This window comes from Vulpes vulpes, chromosome 14, assembly GCF_048418805.1.
Source record: "Vulpes vulpes isolate BD-2025 chromosome 14, VulVul3, whole genome shotgun sequence".
Taxonomy (NCBI): Eukaryota; Metazoa; Chordata; class Mammalia; order Carnivora; family Canidae; genus Vulpes; species Vulpes vulpes.
The window spans coordinates 1,949,425-1,974,807 of NC_132793.1; the positions used below are offsets into that span (position 1 = coordinate 1,949,425).

The window sequence follows — 25,383 nt, forward strand, 5'->3', positions numbered from 1 at the left end:
GGGTGGCGCAGCGGTTTGGCGCCTGCCTTTGGCCCAGGGCGCGATCCTGGAGACCCGGGATCGAATCCCACGTCGGGCTCCCGGTGCATGGAGCCTGCTTCTCCCTCTGCCTGTGTCTCTGCCTCTCTCTCTCTCTCTCTGTGACTATCATAAATAAATAAAAAATTAAAAAAAAAAAACTTCATGCCAGAGTCAGATTCAGGAATGGAAAGGCCTATGGAGAGCCACGGTCCCTCTGCATCGTCATCTCTCACTACTGGTGGCTTGTAAGACCTTCCCGCCCAGCATCCCTGCTGGCACCCACGGCACCCAGCAGTTTAGCAGGTGCACCAAACACCCCCCAGTAAGGGTTTAGGAAGACGGGAGCCCCAAGACCAGACGCTGCAGGTTACATGCCGGGAGGCACATTGGCTTGTCGCACCGATCGCAGTGGCGGGGCGGTGGGGTGGGGGGGATCTTCCGCGAGTCAGACGTCAAAATCTGGGATATTCACTCCCCTGTAAGCTGTTTCAAACACGGCCCTCGGTGGCTTCATGAATATTTCTCGATGCTTCCCAATTTCCAGAGCACAAGCACCCTATTAACGGATATGTGTTTTTTGTTTTTTTTTGCTGGGTTTCCTACATCTTTTCATAGAACTCTTTGCCTTTCAATAAAGTCAATTTCTTAAATGTGCTGCCACATGCAAGATCTTTCTAACCGCAGTTTCTAAAACCGGAGAAGCAATATGCTGCTGTTCACGCGTGTCCCGCCCACTTCCTGCGCACCTGCCTTGGGAGGCCCCTGGGAGGTGCCTGCACGTTGGGGGCGACCTGACCTGCGCGGCGCGTGGTGAGCAGGCCTCTGAGGTCCTGCCTGGCCTGTTACCTGGCCTGTGTCTATCCTCACGTTCACGTCTGACCACAACCCCACTGGCCTCCCTCCTCGGCCAGGGCTGCTGGGGACTTCGGGGCGAGGGCAGGAGGGGCAGCAGATGAAAGGGCGGGCCTGGTGCTGAGCCCTGGGGCTGCTCTCCGGGCACTGTCCCCCTTGGTCTCCAGGTGAATATGACTGTCCCCTTCCCACCTCCAGCCCCTGGAACCAGGTGTGACCTGGAGGGGCCGCAGCCCATGAGATGTGTGCAGAGGGGATGGTGGTCAAAAGCAGGACAGCCACAGGTGCCCGTGGGACGAGGAGCAGGACAGAAACCCCCAGGAACCAGGAGGCGGCTCCATATCTGGGATACACCCCACAGTTATGGGCTGAACTGTGTCCCCCCAAATTCGTATGTTGAAGTCCTGACCCCCAATTCCTCAGAATCTGACTATATTTGGAAACAGGCTCTTTACAAGGGTTGTAGGGTGGCCCCGATCCCATAGGACTGTGTCCTTGCACACAGAGGGACGACCAGGTGAGGACACGGGACAGGACGGCAGCCACGCGCCCAGGAGGGAGGCCCCAGGAGGAACCAACCTGCCAACACCTCCTCTTGGATTCGCAGCCTCCCGACCCCGAGGGGTAAGGGTCTGCTGTTCAAGCCGCCCCGGGGTGCGGATACCTGGCTCTTGCAGCCGCCGCAGCCCATGTGGGAAGTGAGCAGCAGCAGGTGAGGAGAAAGGTGAACTGAAGACCCAGGGAGGGGGGTGGTGGGGTACGCACAGGGCCGGGGGTGCACGGCCCAGGCCACGCGGACCAGGAGCCCGGACGGCAACCCACCTGAGCCCCGGACCTTCTCGGGTCTTCCTCCCGCCCCAACAGCATTTGCACAGGTGTGGACTTCATGACGGCGAGGGCCAGGCACCCCACCCCTGGCAGGAAGCCGCGGCGTCACGGCGCCCACCCCACGCCCACTGGGCAAAGTCTCGTGGGCTAGACTCATGTTTTAGTCTAGCCCAGGGCAGCGACCCAGCGAATACGCATTGGATGGATGGATGACAAGGGGTAGATCCGGATCAGGGGCTGCCCCCACACCACGGTTGACCCAGGCCTGGCGGATCACTCCCGCTGCAGACCCCGGACCCCAGTACCCTCGTCAGGAGGCCAAGGCAACTGAGGACCAAGAGGGGCAGCGGGAGCAGGGATGGGGGAGAGCGGGGCTGGGCCGGCTGCGGCCTCCAGGCTGGGGCTCGGACGTAATAATTTACCCCAGCGCAGAACAAAGCCCGGTGTGTCTGAGGACAAATGCCCGAGCCCCGTTGCCCGCTGGCCTCCCTGGGGGGGGGGCACACGTGGCGCGTGTCCTTCTCTCAGGCGCACAGGTAGGGCTGAGGGGGGCAGGGGTGACGGAAACTAGGCTAAAGCCACCTGCCCGCGAGAAGGCTGCCGGAGTGAGGAGAGGTTCCTCGAGGGAAAGTGGGGAGCCCACGTGGTGCCTGATACGTGCACGAGCTGGCCTTCCTGGGTTTATGCGACACCCGGCCACGCCGCTCGACGCCACCTGCACGCGGCCCCCTCACCCTCAGCTGTCAGCTGGGCGCCAGGGCCCTTCTGTGTGTGACCCCGGCTGGGGGTGGCTCAGCCTTCGGAGCCACACAGTGAGGTGGGCGCCCCGGGAAGGGCCGGGGGCAGGCCAGCGGGGGGCCGACGGCGGCTCCGGAGGACTGGGGCGAACTGGCAGGTCTGGCCTGGCGGGCACTGTCCCCTTCATGGCGCGGGGACGTCGCGGTCACTCACGGGGGACACTCCCTCCGAATCCAAGTCCAGAGCTGCCCTGGCCTCGCCCTCCCGGGGGCCGTCTTTCATCCTGTGCTGTCAAGGGCCCGGCTCGTTGCTCCCCACGAGGCTCTGGCTTGGAGTTCCTGTCAGGGGAGGGGCTCGAGCTCAGCTCTGTGCAGGTACAGGAGAAGCCTTCAGGGAGGGGAGGGGCGGGGCGGGGGGGCAGGGGGGAGGCCCATAGCTCAGCAAAGCACATCAGCCTCTGCCCTATGCAATTCTGGCAAACTCTCCCCTTCACGGGCGTGCGGGCTGCACCTGGCAGTGCCCCTGACGCCCACCCACTCGGTGCCGGCGGGACCCTCCTGGGTGCACCAAGCGTCCCCTGTATGTGTATGTACGTGTGTGTACACCCGCGCCCGTGTGCATGCCTATGACAACGTGCATCCTTACAGGTGTTAGCGGTTAGATATTTCAATTTACCTTATTTATTTTTTTAATGGAGTTCACCAAGGAGGTTTGCTGTTTCCCTACTGAATTTAGGCACAGACCTCAGGGAGGAGGAGGAGAGGGTGTTTGAGGGGTGATCTTTGTGGGCCGTCCGTGCAGAGCCCTTCCTCCCTGCCAGCCTGCTCGCCCTCCTCTCTCCTGCAGGAGCCACCGTCTCAGGGAAGCTGTGCCCTGGCTGTAGGCCCTGTGCCAGCCCAGCCGCCCCCACGATGGAGGAGGGCTCTGTGCGGGGATCCCCCCAGGGGAGCCTACATCCCTTGAATGAATGAATGAATGAATGAATGAAGACTGGCATGAAGGATGCTCTGAGCAGGACTCCCTTCCTGGTCCAGTTCGGCTCTGGCCGGTCTGGCGGTCTGCACCCATGGGGAGCTCAGGCCACTCACTGGGAAGCTGCTGTGATTTCCAGGCTCCCGTGGGAGGGAGGGTCTGCTGCATCGTCTCTCCAGGAAATAAGGAGAAAGTGGAAGCATTCATGGGGGTCCTTCGAGGTGGAGATACTCCAGTCCTTCAGGAGTGACTCAGGCTCCTGGCAGGGATCGGCCTCCCTCCCAGCGCTGAACTCTCAGGGTCATTTGACCAGTGGCAGGTGCAAGGCCAAGGGCAGGACCTCCAGGAGCTCTTCCCCAGCTGCCCCACACACTCCACCTGGGCCCGCTCAGCGCAACCTTGCTCGCCGCTCAGGGGGGCCCCATCCTGCGGGCACTGCTCTGTCATTGTCCTGAAATTCTTCATACTTTCTGAACAAGGGGCCCTGTGTTCTGTTTTGCACTGAGCCCCACAAATTATGTCACCAGTTCTAGACTTCCCCTACATAGAATCTATTCCTAAAACATTTTCCTTAAAAGGTTTTTTTGGACAACTACGTATTGATTTTTTTTCCCTAAGCCTGATATAACGACCATTTGTTTAAATCTACTTCTGTCTTCTCTGAGTTAGCAGAGATCAGCAAGTGCACCTGTGGTCCTGTTTCACGGGCTCGTGGATGGATCCTAAACACACACAGTTGAGCCCTGCGGGTAGGGGCGTCCCCATGGCCAGAGTCCCCGTCTGACCCGCGCCCCCCTCTGCGGGCTGCCGGAGATCCCGGTGAGCCACCTGGGCCCATTTCTTGTCTACCTGCCACTACTTTGCCACTGAAGTCAGTGAATCGTGAGATCACGCTTCTGAGCCTCAGCGTCCTCATCTGTGAAATGGGAATAATTATAACCGCCCGGCCCGGGTCAGCAGGTATCCGGGAGGTCAGCTATGGTGTGGGTTTCCACAACGTGAGCCGCAGATGCTCAGTTCTAAAGGTCAGAAGCTCTGAATGCATAAGGCTGAGGCTGTTTGCATCACGTGGGTGGGTGGGATTCATGCCTTCGACTGGCCGACTTCTGGATGCATCTGGGATGAACATTCCCTTCCTGCCACAGCCACGCTGGAGGCTACCAATGTTTTCTCTAGGGTGTCTCAGTGAGAGAGGCCTTGGGACACGAGAGCAAGCGCAAGTTTAGGGAGAGATCTCAAAAGCAGCAGAACCTGATCAGTGTGCAAGCAGAGGGGCTGCTTCTGCAGCTCCAGCCCCGGAGCCCAACCCAACAACAGCCTTGGGGGCTCCCCTCGCTGACCCACAGGCAGCTGGCCCGGAGCGTGGCCTTGGGTTAAGTCTGGGAGCCTGCCGTTTGCTATCCACCAGCTTTTAAACAATTGTACTAACGTAGGATACGTACACCGAGGCACACGCATAGTCCTAGAAACCAAGCGAACACACACAATTTTCCCCTGTCTCTCCCTTAGGCCACAGTCAGTCAGTCCCACGCGGTTCAATGAGCTCCTTTCCCCTCCCGGCGCCCCGTTTAGGCCCTCAAATGCCCTGTCTGCATATGATGCAGGTGGGAAATGAGAAAAAAAAAGGACCAATCTCAATAATATTTTAAGCCACAAAGTAATATTTCTATAGCAGAGTGCAAATAGAATTTTACATAATGCACAGAATAAATGCCTCTGAAAATCAATATTTCCAGCTGGATGTACAAATTAAATGATGATATTCAAGTGCAAGATTAAAACAATGATTTAAGATAGAAATTGAGTTATATTATCTCATGCCTGCCTACCGCTGAATATGTTAATAGAACAAATTTGTTAGCATTCAGTCAATTTATCTCCCTAAACAGAAAGAGGTGGGGATTCCTGTCTGAAAAGCAAAAGGATGGTGAGAAACACCTCCCAGGGTACATTCTGGAAGAAATACTGCCCAGCCAGAGGCTTATTTGGGTGTTGGGAGGCCGGCTGTGGCTTGTCCTCCCCCGTCAAGGAGACTTGGGGTTAATTTTCCGGAAGCATCCTCGGTTTCATCCCTGCAGGTCCGAAGGCCTGGTGAGGCTCCTTGCCTCTCCACCAGTGCAGAGGGTAATTAGGCCTGGCACATTCGAGGTCTGCAGAGCCCACGCTCCCCACAGTTAACACCCACAGTCACGTCCTCACCCTATTTATTCCCTTTGAAGAGTGGGAACCGGCTCCGGCCCCTCGGGACGCCTGCTCAATAATGCAGCAGGAGACGCAGCGTTAATGGTCCCTGCACACGAGGCAGCTCTAATTGCAGAGAAAGGCGGCGGAAACGAGGGAGCGGCCAGGGCCCCCCACCTGAGCCGGCCCTGCAGGTCCCTGGGTCTTCCCACGCCCGGGGGACAACAGCATCCTCACCAGGGCACAGCCTGCTGAACTGTCCCTGCCGCAGGGTGCTGGCACTCTTGGTGACCATGTTCTCGGCACTGCCGGAAGCAGCGGGCAGCCCCGGGGTGGGGGTGGCTCCCTCCTCCTCCCACAGCAGCCTCTTGCCCTGCGGCCCCGACCTGCCCTATGTCACCCCCACCCTCATGTTCTTCGGCTGCTTTGCGGAGTTTGCTGCTGCAGAGCCTCCACCTCCTTAAACTCGCTTCCCTTGAGCTCAGTGACAGTGCCCCCATGCCCCCCTTGCCCCTGACCGCACCTCCTGGCAGCCCACCCTCCACGATCTCCAGGGTCCTCGCCCCGGGGACTGTCTCTCCTTCACCCCACCTGCTGGGCGGCCTTCTGCGTGGGAAGCAGAAGGAACTCGTTCTGCTGCACCTGGGGAGCCCGGGCGAGGCCCTAGGTGAGGACAGGGTGCAGCCCCAGCGGACACCGGGCTAAACCAACAGAAAACTAACACAGGAGCCAACCGTGCGCCATTCCCACGCGCACATGTTGCAGGACCCCACGTCCCCAGGGCCTCAACCACCAACTTTCAGATTCTGCTCATCAGACGAGCAAGGGTGGCCCTTTGATTTGCCCTTTGGTTTGTCTTAAATTGACCACTAGCAGGTGCAATATTCCTGTATGTCTGTTTACCACCGTCTCTGTCTCTTCCCATTTATGTCTTTGCCCACTTTCCCATTTCGTTTCTCTTGAGTGGTTTTTCCCTTACTGATCTGTACGTGAAGCAGGTCCTTCGAAAGATGAGCTGCATTTGGCAGAGGCTGGGGGAGCTCTGAGGTTTAGGGATCCATCGTAATTCCTGGCCCAGACTACGTGCGTCTTTTTTGGTGATAGCCCTTGTTTGTCAGGCTGCCAGGGCCCATCAGAACAACTTATGGAACGTCCTTAATGTGTTAAGGTCTGGAAAGAACAGGGAAGCTGGCCCATGGTTGTCTGGGTGCTGTCCTGCCTGCAGGTGGCAGGCGGAGAGAAAGGCCCACCACGCTGTGGCGCTGGTGGCACCGGATCGTCTCTCAAGTGGAACCTTCCGTGGGGTCTGTGCTCCGTGGATGGTCCCAGATGCTGATGGTGTCAAGGGCCTTCTGCCCACAAAGACCCAGAGTCGGTCGGCCATGTGCTTGGGTTTTGCTCACACACGTTTTTATCAGCATCACCCCCCCCCCCCACCCCGGGATGGCAGGAACCTCAGGACCAGCAGCAGGTGTCACTTTTTCAAGACTGTCTGACACTTTTACAGCTGAAGATCCCTGGCCAGGGGCCGAAATCCCCTCAAGTTCCCACACTTGAGCGGTGCGGAAGATAAGACCAAACTTTTAAATCCTGGATAATCCTCACTTTACTAATAAGCAGTTTTATCTAAATCCTGCTTTTAAAATTGTGCTTCCCCAACTGATGCTGGTAAAATCGAGTTTCCACATCCAATTTCCAGTCTGCATTCAGAGGGTGTTAACCCCTGGGCTCTGCACCCAGGCCCGGAGGCCCGTTGCGCTGCCTCATCTCAAACAGATCCTTGGTCCCCACAACCTGGGACTCGGCAAGTGCTGCCTCCACTGTCCGCACCCGGCACGCCTAGAAGAATGAGGAGGTGTCTCGGTTTCTTATGCACAGGATTCACTCCCTACCCGCCCCCCACCCATGACCCATGACCCATGACCTCACCCTCCAGGATGGCCTATGAGACCCATTCAGAAAAAAAAAATCTATTTAATTTAGCAAACATTTTTACAATACACATCTTCATGTACCAGATACGCTATGACTTTGACATGGGTTCTTTTATCCCTGTGACAACATCATGGTAGATCCTTGCGCTGCCCATTGTACAGATGGGGAAGCGGAGACCAGAGGAAGGAGACCACTGAGTGGACACAGAGGTCTGGCCCAGGGTCTTCCGAGGCAGCAGCTGTGGGTAGTGAATTCCAGTGATGTTAAGATAGGTCAGTCCTATTTCTTCCTTGACCCACGCATGTGGGGTTCTAGAAACGAACGCTTAAGCGTATGTGTCCGCCCCGTGCTGTCCACCGAGGGGGGTGCTGCACCTACGTCTGAAGGATGTCAGAGCAGCTCCATCTTTCAGGCACACGTTCAGCTCCCCCAGGTGGACAGCACCAGGCCCCACCTGTAGATACAAGAGATGACAAAGTCGCAGGATGCTTCCAGTACTTGTCTCCACCTGTTAGATCAAGCTGAAAGCTGGACTCCCTTCACTGGTTCTTAGCCCGGGCGCATATGCTCCTGGGCCCTGCCTTCCGAGTCTGGTGGAACAGATCTGACTATTTCATGACATTAAATACTCCCAGTGTTGTCTCTTCCCAGCCAAAGCATTCTCGCTGCCAGTCTTTTCAGAGAGGCTCCATGCCTTTCCCTTGATCATTCTTGCTGTCTTGTTTTGGCTCTCGTCCAGCCTTCAAAGATCTTTCTGGAGATGCCGGGGCAAGGGGCTGCTTTGCCAGTTCCCAGACGTGTAGGCTCCTGTTAGTAAATGGCTGCACCCCCCACCACAAGGATAGGGCTCACCACACGGATGGCGCTCGCTCAGCCTGATTCCGTCCGCCATGTGCAGCTTTAATCAGCACCAGAAGACCCCAGATGCTGTCAGAATAAGATTCTAAGAAAAGGGCCACTTGGGGGCAACTTCCACAGCAGCTAAAGATGAAAAATAATGCTATGAATACATTCCACCCAGCAAACATTTCTTCTAATGAAAGAATCTAGAGTAAGAACAAGAAGTTCTGAAACTAAGCTACAAATTATCAAGGAATCATGCCGCAGATTTCCTGTAGATGGATTCCATGTCATGTTACAACACATTTGTATGAGATTATAAAAACCAATATTCACCCCGGGATTGTGCAATAAATAGAATTTATTAAAGTACTTGTGAAATGCCTCCAGTGAGAAATTCATCTTTGATCCAGATTTTAATAAGGATTATATAATCATAATGAGACTGTAATAAAACAGCATTACCTGAATAATCCATTTTATTACCAGTTTTATTATGAGTTCCCATTTATTACAATTCATTGGATATTTAAAGCATATGTAAATGATGCAATATAAAATATATGAAGAACAAGAATTATGGTATAGGTCTATGTAAATTTATCTTCCTGATATCTAAGATCTCCAGATCTCCTAAGATTATACAGTCAGAAAGGATCTCAATAAAAGGTTAAAAACGTGGCTTTGGGTCTCAGGAATCAAATATGAATGTCTCACCATGGAAATGGCCATTCCATTCTTGGGATATGAAATCCAAAGTCTACAGGATTAAATCTTTATTAGGGATAGAATACTCTACCTAACTGAAACTGAAAACTAGAAAACTGCTTTTACTTTGGCCTCTGGTGGAAATCGTTCTAAAACGTCTAATTTTCTGCTTTACTAAGTACACTATGTGGACATACACAATTGTTAATAGCCAAGGATCGAGATCATGCATTTGTAAAAAAAAAGATGCAAAGAAAACAAATAAAAAAACAAGGCCAACCTAATTTCCTTTTTTTTTCTTTTTAAGATTTATTTATTTATGATAGACAGAGAGAGAGAGAGAGAGAGAGGCAGAGACACAGGAGGAGGGAGAGCAGGCTCCATGCTGGGAGCCCGATGCGGGACTCGATCCCGGGACTCCAGGATCGTGCCCTGGGCCAAAGGCAGGCGCTAAACCGCTGCGCCACCCAGGGATCCCCCCTAATTTCCTTTTTAAAAAGGAGGAGATGAAGGTAGACCAGCCTTGTGTTGCCCGCATCACCTGTCCTGCCCGTGTCCTGGCTTTGCGTCAGGTGACTTCTACATTGTCCAGATAACCTGCCTCCCATCTCTTGATCTCCCGTCTCTGGCCTTCTCTTCCCTCCCACATTTGGTACTTAGCACCTGCTGCCCTCCCCACTGCTTGTTTGTGGGTGTGCCCTGTTCCCAGCTAATCAATACGTCCTTGAGAAAGGGCCGACTCCGGTCTCCACTGTCTCCAGCTCCCAGAATGACGCTCTGGGGAGTGTCCAGCTGGACGGCACGAAGAGACGCCATCACTCTCTCCCACACCCAATGTGCCACCAAACAAAAGCAAGACAAGGGAAGGGAGGCATTTGCTGAGCCAGTTCTAGTTACTAGCTCATGATGCTCTTCCACCTAGGTCCACGCCCGTGATAAAAGGTCACGTCCTACTGACGCAGCACCCGACGGTCTGGGATGTGAAATAAAATCCGTTCTGTAAGGGTGGGGGCTGGAAAGCACAGCCACATCTCGTCAAAGCTCTCACTCACTGGAGACAACAGGGCAGAGGTCTTTCCGCGTCCTTCCCCAGAAACACACAGAGCAGCATGTGGGATTCTCAAACCACAAGGGACGCTGGGCAGGACAGGGGATGCACAGATGTCACCGTTTCTCCTCCCTCACTGCACACAGCCACCTGTCCTCTGGGAAGGGAAGCACAGATCCCCGCTTGAAAAGCTCGGATTCTTCCGTGAGGACCGAAGGACATCGAGGATGTAGAAGCAGAAGGTGGTCACGAGAGGCCGGCGGAGGGGACGGGGATGTTTAATGGGCACAGGGTTACTGTATTCTCGAGCTCCGCTTGCAGCCTGGTGCCCAGAGTTAACAGTAAGTCTCATGGACTTTGAAAATCTTTGCAAGGGTAGAGCTCATATTAGTGTTGTTACCTTCTCCCCACCCCACAAAGCAATAAAGGGACGGAGGGGAAGCTTTTGGAGGCCATGGAAGGTTTACTACCTGAATGATGATGACGGTCACATGACTCTACACATAGGTCCAAACTGAGCAAACCGCACACGTTAATTCTGAGCAGCATCCTGTGCACCAATTATACGGTGAGGCTTCGGGCGCCGAGAGGCCAGATCCCCTCCTTCTAAAAACAGCTGCTGTTTATTAAAAATCGTGGGGAGACAGTGACTTGGGAGAGGCCCTAAGGGAGCATCTGGAGTGCTGGCTATGTGGCTGTGACTCTCTTGGGAAAACTGAGAGACACGCGTACACTTTGTTTGCTTTTCTGTGTGTACGTCGTAGTTCACGACAAGCGTGAGCATGTGAGCCAACGACCCCGAAGCTTTGGAAATGCCGCGAGGGGCAAACCCCTCTGCACACGCCAGGGGGTTCCCACACATGGTCGCTGCTGCCCCGGCGGCAGAGCACTTGCCAATCAGACTGGAGTCAACTTTCAAGGAGCTTTCCGGAAGAACATAATTAGATTAGAACGTTACATTTGTTAATTTTTCAGTTGCTCATTAAAATTGACATGTCATTTGATTTTGACAGAAACCTTTTTATCTTGATGTAAGACTGTAGGCATTTTTTTTTAAAATACAGCTAAATTTAGGGAGTTCTGAAATATGACAACTGCAATAACGAGATTGAGAGCACTCTCTCCATCGTTCACATCTGAGAATCACAAAGCAAACCATCTTTCCCCATAACACCGGGCTGCAGGCTTTATCTAGACTTTTAAAAGATGCGTCCATCATGCAAGGAGCGCTCCCAACTCCGGGGAGTCATTTAGGGTGCCAGGGAGGAGCCTGCTCTGAGAGGAGTACCAGGGAATCCAGACCACAGGACACAGGTTCTAGAAAGGTTTTTGCTTCCTATGTCACGACATAGCCCTGCTAGGCCCTCCCTGACACGGAAGCTTAGAAAAGGAAGATTTTCCTCCTTCTGCCCGTGTTGTGTTCATTGGGGGGGGGGGGGCCCGAAAAGCCAGAACAAAAGCACCCGGGCAGCGGCTGCCAGAAAGGGGGTGGGCGGAGGGACGCAAGGAGACCTTGGGAGTGGTGGCCGGGGCCCAGTCCCCGCTCCCGTCGATGAGCCACATGCTCGTGAGCAATTCAGCTCAGTCCTTGAACCTTCTGGTCCCTCATCTGTGAAAAGGGGCTAATAAAAGCACTAACGTCGTGGCAAAACCTGAAAGCTAACACCGAACACGCGCGCCTGTCCATGGGAACAGGTGGCTGCCGGGGAGCAGACGCCCACGGGGACGGCTTTCCCCTGGGCGGGCCTTGGAACCTCCCCTCTGCGTGTAGGCAGACGGATGAGTCTTTCCTCGTCTCTCGCAGGCCCACGGCTGGGTGGAGAGGGCCTGAGGACTCAGAGGAACTGGGAGCTGAAGGCGGACGGCCTTCGTCTCTGAATGAGAGTCGGTGGGGGACACCTGCCGCGGTCTGTAACCTGAGCAAGGAAGGGTCACGTGGAGACCTTGGGAGCCACAGCGGCCACCGTGCTGAGAAGGTGAGATGCAGGGCTGGCCATCACGTGGCGCCAGGCACAGAGCAGAGATGCCACAGATGTTTGTCTCCCTCCCTCCGTCCTTCCCTCCCTCCCTCTTCCTCCTAAGCACGTTGCTAGCTCCTGCATGTGGAGGGGTTTTTGCAGAAGCGGATCTTGGGTGCAGAGGACATCCCTCCGGGGGGCACAGCCATTTCTGGGCAGCCTGCAGACACCTCACGATGCATCCTTAGTATCTCCCGAGGAGCCTCCCGGGGGTGGCCACAGCCTCGCATCCGGGGCAGGTGTGCGGGCCCCGAGCAATGGGAAGCATCCAGGGTGCACCGTGCAAGCCCCAGACTGGGGTGAAGGAAGCGAGCCCTCCACCCTTCTCACTCCCACAAAACTCACTTCATCTCCCGGGAAAGCTCAGCTGAAACAGCTGTGGCTGCTCCACACCCCGAGCCAAACGTCTGCTCTTCCGGCTTCCGACCGCGTTACAGTCCACGGGGGACGGCCGAGCAAATGGGCACAGGCTGAGACCAGGGATTCACCCCCTTGAGGTCTGCGCAAGGTGCCATTGGAGCTTTGCAAGGACAGAGCTGTCTTTCAGAGAGTGACCGCCCTAAGGTGGTTCTGATCTGGGAACAAAAAGCCAGCGCTGAGGTCAGCCTTGTGATCTTAATGCACATTTCAGTGTTCACATTAGAAAGGAGGATTTTTTTTTTTTTTTTTTTTAAACGAAGGGTGTTGGGGGTGGAGAGGATGAGGAGAGGCGAGGAGGAGCCACTTTGTGCCCAAGAGTCTGCCTTCTTTATTGTTAAAGCATGGGTGGGAGAATGTGTTTGTTGTTCAACTCAAGAGATCTGTTAGCGGAGGTATCCCCTCATGGCTGAGAACTGAATGCTATGGAGATGGGGTTTTTTAATTTTAAGTTTGAAATAGTTTGCGACTCACAGCAGTTGCAAAATTAGGCAGAGTTCCCGAGGATTCCACCCCCAGGCTCCCCGATGACAAAGGCTTACATAACCCAAGTCCGCGATCAAGAGCGGGAACGTGACGACGGCACGACGCTGGGGACCCGGGCACAGGCCGCACTTGGATAACCCCATTCCCCACACCCTCGTTTTAGACTCCCGTGTGAACCTGTTCCTTCCCGGGCAGGCGGGAGGGAACGCGGCTCTCGCCCAGCGAGATCCTAACCCCAGCAGCGTAAACAGGGGGTAGAGCATCGAAAAACGAGCTATTGGAGTTTGGCTTGTTTTCTCCCACAGCTGTGATCGACGGCGCTAAGAACGGTGGAGATGGGTGCTGACATTCGGGCTGACGCACAGTTGCCGGGCTTGGGGGAGCCCCTCGTTCACCCCGAGAGCACGCAGTGCCCCATGCCGGCACCAGGAGGGACACACCGCCCGGGAGCGCCCCCAGCACCAGCCTCCAGGGAGTGTCCCCCGGCAGGGCCCGGCCCCCCTCGGGGGAGGAAGCAGACGGCACCTTCTCCCAGCACCGCTGAGCTGCTCGGGTCCGGCCCTTCCTGCTTCCCCACCAGCTTCTCAGAGCTTTGCCCTGGGAGGCAGGGGGCTGCCTTCTGGGAGTGCTGCGTTTGCTGGGGAGAAGAGCTCTCCAGAAACGTTGGTGCGAGTTCCGGAAAACAAGTAGGACCACGCAATGCACAACGGTAACCGGGGTCCCCTGGCCTGTGCCTTCCCTGTGCCCCACGGTCTTTGCCTGCTCCCCTCTGCCTCCAGGACTCGGCAGCTCCGCCGGCTGCGGGAGGTCCTCAGGGGGCTTCCTGGGCCCTCGATAAAGCAGAGGCCCGTCCCCGAACTCCCCTGGTCCCTCGGCATTGTAACACCTGCCACCATCGGAAACGAAATGATTCTATACCTTGCAGGATCTGCCAAAGAGTCCATGTGAAAGAAAACTCGTGTGTGTGAGCTCATGTGAGTGCACAGTGTGCCTCTGTGTGTGAAGGCACATATGTGTGGTGCACGTATGTGTGCACACTGTATGCACATGTCTGTGCGTGCATGTGCAATGCATTTATGTAGACTAGAGGGCAGCTGTGTGAGTACACCGCATGCGCTCCTGCATGCAGGTGTGCGCAGGTGTGTGCATGCATGGATGCACACCAGCATGTGAGTGCACCGTGTGTGTGGGCATGGGCGTGTTCCTGTTCACGTGTGTGCCTAAACCCTTCCCTGGAGCCGTGGGGATGCTCAGTGGACTCGCTCCGTAACGGGGGCTCCGCAGGTAGAGACAGACTGAGGGCACCCCTCCCTCTGGTCCAGGGCCCGAAGCGGGGATGCTCGGTGCCTCTGCAGTTGCTCCACGTGCAGACGGCAGGCAGAGCGCCCATCAACTGTCCTCATGCGCCCAGTCTGCGTCCCGGCTGCGGCGCTGGCTTCTCTGAGGCTTCCCTGAGACCGTGCATGGGACACACCTCCCCACGCGTCCCCGCTCTGCGCCACGGCCGGGAGGGAGGGCTTTCTGCCCCGGCCTCCCCTGAAAGGAGAGCCCTGGTCTCCGCGTCCCTGGGGCGGACCTCTGGCCCCTCGGAGCCATCTCTTGAAAATGGTTGAAAGTCCTTCCCCTCCGGCCCCCCAGGGACACGCAGCAGAGGAGGAGGCTGGCTCACCGCCCGACAGCTCCTTGTTTGGGGGCCACACAGCGTCTCCAGTGGAGGAGGAGGGGCAGGCGGGGAGGAGGTCTGGCAGACAAATCTCACAGTGCAAACTGAGAAGCAATTTCTAGATGTTTCCTTAGTTGTCATTCCTCCAATATCCTGGTTTTCTTCTTCGGATGATGAGAACTTGGGGAAGATGAAGGCCTGCATGGAGCGAAGCATCGTCCCTGCCCTTGGGAGCACCAGCTCCATTTCCCTGCTGACAACAGAGGTGGCCCTCAGTGGTCACAAGGGGACACGAAGATCCAGGGGACGGCCCGTCACTCTGGCCCAAGCCGGCCCTGCGGACGCGGTGCCTGATTCCCGGATGAGTCCTCCGCGTGAGGCTTTCCTGCAGACAGGTCTGTTGCTTCACAGCAATGGGGCTTCTTCACGAGCCGTTCTCAACCTGGGGGCAGTTTGTCCAGCCCACGCCCACCCCAGGGGCCCTGGGCAGTCCATGCCGGGCGACATTTCTGGATGTGACATCGAGTGGGCGAAGCCAGGGACGCTGCATCCCACAATGCGCGGCACAGCCCGCAGCAGAGCTGCTCTGGCTCCGCCGTCCGTGCTGCCCAGGGGGAGACCCCCCGACGCCTTGTGTCTCTGACCCTCCTACCCAACGGTTTCTTCCCGTCACGGCTTCTTACCAAAAATTCCAATTGTGAAACTTTCAGAAATACACGTGTTCTGAGCAGCGGTGATGGGAGGGTCAGAGAAAAGAACAGGAGAACAAGGAGCAAGTATCTCATCTCAAATATTTCATACTAAAAAATGAATCCAATTGATTTCCTGGTGTGTTTTTTTTTTCCTATTTCTGAGCCAGGGAGGGGTTTCTCCCTTATTTTTTTCCACGTTTCTTCATGGGCACCCACAAACCAACTGTGACGCAGCTGTGTTTCTCGCCCCTCCTGCCCCCCATAAAAGGGCAGGATTTAATTAATTTATCAGTGTGTTTCTTTGTTCCGATTCAAGCTCAGTTAGTTGGAGGACGTGGCATAGCGGGTATGAAACAGCTCTGAGAAGGGTTTAGAGCACCGCACACACACGAAGCGTCATCATCCAAGCCACGGAAAACAATTTGTCCCAATTGCAATTATGCGGTCTTTGCGCGGCTACGTAATTACAAAGCCCGCGTCTGTCTGCAGAGGCCTCGGCGCTCACAGACCGCGGGGGCCCGCTCGGAGGAGCCGCGAGCGACGCGCACCCCCGGGGCCCACGGAGACGGCGCGTCTTGCACCGTGGGCCGAGAGCGGCTTGCTCTTCCTTCGGCAGGTAGGCCTGGTATCGCCTCTCCCGTGGGCCTGGTATCGCCTCTCCCGTGGGCCTGGTATCGCCTCTCCCGTGGGGAAACGCCAGGCACGCGTCCGCCAGGAGCTCTTGGCTCTTGTCATAAATACCTTTTCCCCAACACCAGCCATTTTCAATATTACTTTTGTAGCAAAGTGAAGTTGGCACGAAGGTTCCGTGGGGGAAGGGGCTATGGCTCTTCCCAGTCCTGCGAGCAACCCACTGCTTGCAGGTGACGGGGGCAGCGCGGGTGCCGGTGACCCAGGGGCCACGCGGATGCTGTCTCCTCCCCGGGTGGAAGGCGGACCCTTGCTTGCCGATCCCACCCCAGCCGCCCGTCCTGAAGCCGCCTGGCACCCGGTCTGCTGCCCGCCGCCCGTGGCACCTGCGACATGCCGAGGTGTTTCTAGAGCGGATTCCACGGACGATGACCGCTCTCGGCCTGGAGGCAGCCTTCCGTGGCTGGGGCGCTCTGCATCAGGACGGGGACGCGGTGTAGAGGATGGGCTCTAGATGAACCTGGCGGCCCCCGTGCTGCCCCGCGTGTCGACCTACCCAGAAATTCACCTGGGGATGCACCAGACTGTGACCCGACAGCAGCTCAAAGGTCCCAGCACAAATGAGGAAACTGAGGCACAGTCCCAGCACAGAGCGGGCCCCACACTTCTGAGGGTGGAGAGATGGGCGGAGGAAGGTGGGTGAATGCACGGTGCCAGCCAGCGCGGGGGAGCTGGGTCACGGACACAGGCAGGTGGGCCGAGGGACCATCAGGACACAGCTCAGGCAGGGGCTCGTTACACCGAGTCTCTTTGGGGCACCAGCGGCCGACGGAGGTGGACAGCCTGACGCAGGCCACGCATCCCAGATGCCAGCGCCACTGCCCAGGTGCGCCCACGAGTCAGCAGTTGCATGGGGGTCGTTTTCTACACACCCCCCTAAGGCAGGAGGCCGACAAGGGCTCCGACCCCCCTGAGCGGTCAGTACCGGCCAGGGCGCCCTGAGGTGAGGCCTTGTGGGGGAAGCAGGCGCCCTGGCCGTCCCGCAGCATCCTTGCAAGACGAGCGCTCGCACCAGGTGAGGGGGAGCCCTGGGGGCCGGGGGGAGCTGCCCCGCATGCGTCCCCACCCAGGGTCCCCACGGCCTGCCAGACTGGAGGAGGAGAAGGAATCAATTAATAAAAGCAAATTACCTTTTACCAAGTTAAATAAAAGCTAATATAAATGAGACACTGTGTGTATGGCAGATTTATACGCGCTATAACCATTCCGTTCCTGGATGGAAACGTTTTAATGTGATATTAAAAAAGATCGAATTAAACTTTAATGCGCACAACATTTGGTGTCCGGAGCGGCGGGGCCCCTCTCTCACGTTTTCACGGAGTTCACAGACTGTGGTCCCACCTGCATCAACTTTCCATCTGGGGTGGGGAGGGGCGTCGGTGGGGGGAGCCTGGTCTTGCAGCCCAGCTCGCCTGGCTCCTCCCCCTGCAGCCTGGGAGCACTGCCCCAGGCCTGCCCCGCTCCTGCTCCCTCATCACTGGGTGGGAAGACGCTGCTCCCCGCATGGGGGCTTGGGTGGGGCAGGGGTGGCAGCATGGGGCCCCCCTGGTCCAGGGGTGCAGGGAGGGAGGTGAACGGGCAGGCAGGGAGTACACACACTGAGAAGCAGGATGGCCTCTGCCAGGACGAGACCTAGGCTGGGCAGGAAAGGCCCAGAACTCCTCAGCACCCCCCGCCCCCGCTCCTGGGTCTCAGGTCAAATTCGCACACAGACCCGAGAAGCCCAACAAGCCAATCTTGCGGTGGTGCCTCTAGGACAACAGGACACTTTCACCGGTCAAGTCACATGAGGGGTGATGCTCACACTCAGCTTCTAGAAAGTCCAGCAAGAGGTGGCATCACCCCAATGATGGGGTCCCAGGAGCTTGCATCACATGAGCGGATGGATGGATGAATGGATGGCCCCATGATAGTGAATGAATGATGATGGATGGATGGATAGGTAGAGGAGTGGATGGACGGATGGACGGATGGATACATAAGTAGACAGGTGGACGGGTGGATAGATGGACAGGTGGATGGATGGATGGATGGATGGGTGGGTGGGTGGGTGGATAAGTAGAGAAGTGGATGGATGTAGCCCCACCATTTTAGGGAATCTAGTTCTGTCCAGATTCCAGTCTGTCCTTCAAGGGTACTCTTCCTATTGGGGAGGGGGGACAGAGTGCTAACGGCTGTGGTTGGGGACCCTCCCCTGCACCTTGGGTTGCTCTTAAAATGGGAACGACAGCAGCCCTGCAGGCTGGCTGTGGAGGCTACACGGGCTTCCTGGGTTTGGGAACTAGGGATAGTCAATAAAGGGATGATGGTGGTAGGAGTACCTGCCCAGTGCCTGGGACACATGAGGGAGGGAGGGCTAGACCCCTGCAGTAACAATCATTACTTTCTTTGTTTTTTAAGATTTTATTTATTTATTCATGAGAGACGGGGGGCAGGGGGTGGGCAGAGACACGGGCAGAGGGAGAAGCAGGCTCCATGCAGGGAGCCCGACGTGGGACTCGATCCTGGGTCTCTAGGATCACACCCTGGGCTGAAGGCGGCGCTTAACCGCTGAGCCACCCGGGGATCCCCACAATCATTACGTCTTAAAAGTTCTTTTGGAACCCAAAGGCCGTATCTGATGAGTAAAAGGACATGGTCCCTGAGAGTGAACAGGTGACGCACGCCACACCCTCCTGGTGACCGCGGGTCCCGACCACGGGAAGTCCCCCTGAAGCTGCTGCAGCCACACCTGTGCATTGAGGGGGAAGAGACCCTGAAAGGCACATAGGATTTGGACTCCGTGTGCAGACACCTGAAGCGACAGCGGGTGAAACGGGAGTGGCCTGCGGGCTCTGAGGGGGGATCCCGGGCTGGCAGCGAGCGGGCTGCTTGGGATGAAACACGGGGTGGGGGGAGTAACAGGGAACCCGATTCCGGCGGTCCCGTTCCCAGCACTGTGCCGTCATTACCTGCTCGTTCAGTTCCTTCCACAATCCTGTGAGGGTGGCACGGGCGTCACCCTCACCCTGTAGCCCGAGGGGCTTAGCCACTCGCCAAGCTCCGGGGTCGGGAGTGGCTGAGGAACAAGTCACACTGGGGGCTCCTAGGCGGCCCCAGGGCTGTCGGCCGGCGCCCCTGGAGGGCCATTTGCAGGGCTCCACTGAGGCGGGGCACACACCTGGGCCAGGCCACGGCAATGCCCGAGCCCGGGAGTCCCCGCAGCCCTGATCCTGGACATCTCCCCAGCGCCGTCAGCCGGCGATGGATCAACAATCCTGGTCTCCGTCTGCAGAGGAAAAGCAAATGCACGATGGACCCGCTGGGCTGCACATGACACCGCGGACGGACTCCAAGCCTCTCGCCCCGCTCAAGGTTCGAGCCACAAGAGACCGTGCCTACCTCACATTCAGAGTCCGGCAAACTAGTCGAGAAGGTTGAGTTTGGGAATTTGGCCACCCTTCGGGATGGTGGGACCAGAGCTCGGGGTGACCTGACCTGGGTGCTGGCTACACTGGGGTCTTGTGTGTGAACAGTCACCCGGCTGGGTGCTGTCACCTGTGCATCTTCGGGGTGGTATATCCCAATAAAGGGAGGAAGGCCTGAGTTATAAAAACAGGAGTGGTTGTAGGTTTTGAAAGGAGCCCTGCCTGGTGTCCTGACCAGGACGAGGTGCTCTGGACGGCGAGGCAGGCATGCTGGAGGCAAGTTTCTGCAAAGGAGCTGGGCGTGAGCGCCGACCTCACTCTTCCTGACCTGGGAACAGTGCGCGGGTATTTGTGGTGACCTCTCTTGGCAAGACGGCGGGCTGACATTTCCTCCCAAGCCAGCACGGGCTCTGTGCGGTTACCACCGGCCGGGCTCTCCACCAGCTGACACTGTGTTTTGAAACAGCCCAGCTGCCGAGCCGTCTGCTGGATGAGCTTGTGAACTATGTTCCGTGGTGCCGTGGCTCGTATCCGGGGTGGCGAGAGCACAGATCCTGCCTCCTGCGTGTGGTGCAGCTCAGGCACCGTGCCTTGGTTTCCCCTTCTGTAAAACGGAAGGTGTTATCGTATCGACCTCAAGGTTATAGTTACGAGGGGTCCAAGAGATGAGGGATGGGATGGTCACATAGTGTCCGACGTGGGTTCCATAAATGACAGTCGTTGTCCTGGGGACCAACTGCAGGGCAGGGCAGGGCAGGGCAGGGCAGGGGAGGGGCTGAATGGGCCACTCCATTAGGGCGGATGTGCAAGTCTGTGGGCCTGTCCCTGCCGGACTGAGGCCCCAGGGCTGTGGGAAAAGGGGCCCGTGTCCACTCTCCAGCCCGTGGCCCAGAGGCTGGCTGCCAGAGTAGGGACCCCCATTCCTCCTGACACCAGTGCATGGTCCCGTCATGGGGAGCATCTGAGCAAGGGGGCGGCTTGCGGAAGGAGGGTCAGGGCCTGGCTGACGGGCACAGGGGCTCTGGGGCTCGCCCGGGAGCAGGTGCAGGGGAGGCGGTCTGTGTGAAAACTGGACCAGCCCCAGGAGAGGGAGGAAAGGGGGGAGGCACTGAGATGAGCCTTCTGAGAAGACAAAAAAGTCAGATGCAGTTGTTTTGTCTTTGCCTGTAACCGTGCATAGTACTCTCCGCTCCTGGTTGTAGTTAAGAGAGGGATCGTGCCCTACGGTGGGCGGACTGCACTGGGGCACGGAAGCCGGGCACTCGCCGCGCATTTGCTCCTCGAATTTCCACGCAGGGTGACAGTCCCTGTGACGGAGTCCACGGCTCAATCACGTCGTCAGGAGGGACGGCGGACAGGGAGCCAGGAAACCCCGTTCCCGCCTAATAGCATGCTGCAAGCCGAGGGGGATGGGGCGCTGGGCCACCTGAGGTTTTAAACCTTCCGTGGGCTGCCAGATGTAAAAGTAAGAAAATTCCACATTGAACAAAAATTCTCTTCTCCCACCTCAACACACGATTCTGAACCTGTGCTGCGCCGTTGAGGGAGGTGCAGGGACGACGGCACCTGGTCTCCAGGTGAAGGGTCGCCCGGGCTGTGAACCAGCCCCTCGCCCCGGGCTTGAGGCCAGCTGTCCCGAGGCCTCCGGGAGACCAGCCCTTCCCGACGTCCTCTTTACGACCCCCTAAATCCTCTGGACCACGATTCCAGAGCTGCTCTTGAGATGATGAATATTTGAGCCAAGCTTCCATCTGTGTTTTCCGAGGCTAAATCAACCTGCCACTCCTAACGCGGCTCCCCTGCTGAGGACTGTGTCGATACATCACCAGCCAACTCCAGGCCCCGTGAAGACGCGGCCTCAGTAAAAATCTGGTCACTCAGTTAATGCCCTTGCCCCTGCTCGGACGGAGGCGGGTGGAGCCGGGGGGCAGAGGGGTGAGCGGGGTGGGGCAGCCGTCCTCACAGACGCCCATGGGTGCTGCCACCCCCCCCCCCCCCCGGCCGCAGACCAGCTCCCAGGCTCTGCCTCCTGCCTGGAGGAAGCTGCAAGGAGGGAAGATTCGTGCAGGGGGCTGCACGGCAGTTGCTGTGATTCAAGTGACACATGAGGGAGGCACGGAGGCTGATCTGAGATTCAGCTATATGTGCAGGGAAGGGATCTGTAATCACCTGTGGCTTCCTGGAGGAGGTGGCTATTGAGGTTGGCTTTAAGGGGAGATGTGAGTGACAGGAGCCAGGGGCCAGGAAGGCAGGAGGGGGGACAGCAGGGTGCAGGGGGTACAGGGGCCAGGAAGGAGGGGGTGGTGGGATGGGGAAGGGGAAGGGGATGGGGAAGGGAATGGGGAAGGGGAAGGGGAAGGAGATGGGGATGGGAAAGGAGATGGGGATGGGGAAGGGGATGGGGAAGGGGATAGGGAAGGAGATGGGGAAGGAGATGGGGAAGGAGATGGGGAAGGGGAAGAGGATGGGGAAGGGGAATGGGTTGGGGAAGGGGATGGGGAAGGGGAGGGGAAGAAGATGGGGATGGGGAAGGAGATGGGGAAGGAGATGGGGAAGGGGAAGGGGATGGGGAAGGAGATGAGGATGGGGAATGGGTTGGGGAAGGAGATGGGGAAGGGGAATGGGTTGGGGAAGGGGATGGGGAAGGGGATGGGGAAGGGGAAGGGGAAGGAGATGGGGAAGGAGATGGGGATGGGGAAGGGGAAGGGGAAGGAGATGGGGAAGGGGAAGGGGAAGGAGATGGGGATGGGGAAGGGGATGGGGAAGGAGATGGGGAAGGGGAAGGGGAAGGAGATGGAGATGGGGAAGGGAATGGGGAAGGAGATGGGGATAGGGAAGGAGATGGGGAAGGGGAAGGAGATGGAGATGGGGAAGGGGATGGGGAAGGAGATGGGGAAGGGGAATGGGTTGGGGAAGGGGATGGGGAAGGGGATGGGGAAGCGGATGGGGAAGGGGATGGGGAAGGGGAGGGGATGAAGATGGGGATGGGGAAGGGGATGGGGAAGGAGATGGGGAAGGGGAAGGGGATGGGGATGGGGAAGGGGATGGGGAAGGAGATGGAGATGGGGAAGGAGATGGGGAAGGGGATAGAGAAGGAGATGGGGATGGGAAAGGAGATGGGGATGGGGAAGGGGAAGGAGATGGGGAAGGAGATGGGGATGGGGAAGGGGAAGGGGAAGGAGATGGGGAAGGGGAAGGGGAAGGAGATGGGGAAGGAGATGGGGATGGGGAAGGGGATGGGGATGGGAAAGGAGATGGGGAAGGGGAAGGAGATGGGGAAGGAGATGGGGATGGGGAAGGGGAAGGAGATGGGGAAGGAGATGGGGATGGGGAAGGGGATGGGGAAGGAGATGGAGATGGGGAAGGGAATGGGGAAGGAGATGGGGATGGGGAAGGAGATGGGGAAGGGGAAGGGGAAGGAGATGGAGATGGGGAAGGGGATGGGGAAGGGGAGGGGATGAAGATGGGGATGGGGAAGGGGATGGGGAAGGGGAATGGGTTGGGGAAGGAGATGGGGATGGGAAAGGAGATGGGGAAGGGGATAGGGAAGGAGATGGGGATGGGAAAGGAGATGGGGATGGGGAAGGGGAAGGAGATGGGGAAGGGGAAGGGGAAGGAGATGGGGAAGATGGGGATGGGGAAGGGGAAGGGGAAGGAGATGGGGAAGGAGATGGGGATGGGGAAGGGGATGGGGAAGGAGATGGGGAAGGAGATGGGGATGGGGAAGGAGATGGGGATGGGGAAGGAGATGGGGAAGGAGATGGGGATGGAGATGGGGATGGGGATGCGGAAGGGGATGGGGAAGGGGATGGGGAAGGGGAAGGGCCAGGGAAGGGGAAGGGCCGGTCCCGCCCCCCACCGCAGCGTCACATCTCGCACTTCAGAGGTAAGGACATCCTATTACCCTTCCCAGATGCTGATAGCGAGATTTTCGCACGCAGCTGGTATCTCAGGATGTTAACGGAGCGAGCGTCGTATTTTAGGGGTAAGAAAGGAGGGAGAGAGAGAGAGAGGGGGCGGGGGGATTTTTCCATATGGTGAAGGTTCTCATTAAAATCAATTGTAAACCGCGCTAATGCTGGGTTAACATCATTTGGGAATCATTGTAAATATCAGCTGCATCTATATTCAGCGTTTGAAATTTCCTTATTGAAGCCTGTATAGCTTTGTGTGTGTTTTTCAGTGGAGTGTTATTCATTTAAAGTTGTTTGAAAATCTGATCAGAAAGATCTTCAACCCAGAAATTTAGTGATTTGGAATCTGCCGGCGTCTATACTCTCGGGTGCTTCTTTCGAGGGGTGTTTAGCAGAAGGACATCTCCGGGCGCGGGGTGTGCTCCTGGACGGGCCGCGGCCGTGCGTTCCATGGGGCCCCGATCACCCCCAGGGGACTGTGAGCAAAGGCATGAGGCCTGGTTCAGGGGGTTGGCACGGATGCGGGGCGTCACCTCCGTCCAAGGCGGGCGACGGTGCACGTTTATTATCTGAATGCGCTGGCCTGCCAGGTGGGCCGGTGACTTCCCCCCCGGAGGGACGGGGTAGTCCTGCCGCCTGGTGCGGGGGCGCAGGGGGTGGCCGGCTGCATCTCCGCCATGGGATTGGATGTCCGTCGCGGTCACTGGACTGTCCGGGGGATTACGAACCACAGTGTGCGCAACGTGTGTCCAAAGTCGTCTTCGGGGAGGTGTGCTCGGGAGGGCGAGGCGGGAGGCACCGGCAGGTGTCAGCGACTGAGCTGGAAGTTTCCACCTCTGGGTTATCGTGGAGCTGGGCTGCGGCTGGCGGGCGGGCGGGCGCTGGAATCGCCTCGGGGTGCAGAGACCCCATTCCCAGCCCCGGTCCACACCACACGCTGCAGTTTTCCGAGGCAGAGCCTACAAATCCACATCCGGGGACCCAGCCTACGGGACACCTCACCCTTCCTTCTGTTCCTCCGCTACCCTCTACTTCCATGCCTTGACTGTGAAGCCCTCCAACACGCTAAGTTGTGCAGCTCAATTTTATTTTTTCCCCCCTCACGGATATACCGCAGGGTCAGTATCTGCAAAATTTCCCCATTCCTGATAGGATGCCTACGGAGAGTGAGTTCTCTTCATCTGCCCTTGAGAACTGCCACGCGGGCGCGCTGGGAAGCCGCACGTTCACGAAGGGACCCTTCGTCTGCACTGAAATAGACTCGTTCCCTCGTGTGTTTGCATCGGAAAAAAAAAAAAGTCTCGTTTCTGCCGACCCTGGGTTTGTCATCAGGCCCCGCGGTGTCGACCGACGCGTAGGCGAGGTCCCCGAGCAATGGCACAGTCCTAATCAGGGCCTGGCTCGGCGCCGCGCCCGGGTAGCTGGGTGTCCGAGGCTGTCGCCCATCTACGATCGTCAGATCTCCGCTGTTGCACGTCCCCTCCGCTGTGGCAGCTGGGCTGTGCGTGCGTGCGTGAGTGTGTGAACTCCGAAGACCCCGTGGGTTTTTTCTGCCAGGCCTGCCACAGAGATTCTCAAACACAGGGAGAAACGAGCCCCGATCGTTTAAATTGACCATCCTCTACCCCGAGCCGCCGCCTGCTTGCGCTGTGAATAATCAGCTTCCTGTCGTCTCCGGCCCGGCGGAGCGGCAGGTTAAGTGGCTGAGGCTACGGGAACATACATCACGACGCCTGCCTCCCCGCGTGACCCAGTTCCGCGAGGGCGGGGAGCGGAGGCCAGAAGTAGGTCATCAGAAGGAGATGCAGAGGGTGGGGGGGGGCCGGAAAGCATTTTAGGAGCAATCACTTTAGAGAACGCTCCGGTGTCGGCTTTGGAAGATTAATTACTGATTAATCAGCAGTAACTACTGTGCCACCCGTCCTCAGCCACCAGCCAGCGCGCGAGGCCCCTCGGACCAGCTTCCAACAGGT

At 57.5% G+C, this 25,383-nt stretch overlaps 1 protein-coding gene and 1 long non-coding RNA gene across 5 annotated transcripts in view; one reads left to right on the top strand and one right to left on the bottom strand.

Moving 5' to 3' along the window:
• CDH4 (cadherin 4) overlaps window positions 1-25,383 on the bottom strand; it is a 507,046-nt gene that overhangs the window by 280,883 nt on the left and 200,780 nt on the right. The window lies entirely within an intron of this gene.
• On the top strand, window positions 11,897-15,528 carry LOC112932270 (uncharacterized). Its single transcript, XR_011996829.1, has 4 exons — window positions 11,897-12,099; window positions 13,350-13,753; window positions 13,970-14,018; window positions 14,683-15,528. It is a non-coding gene; the product is annotated as an uncharacterized lncRNA (long non-coding RNA).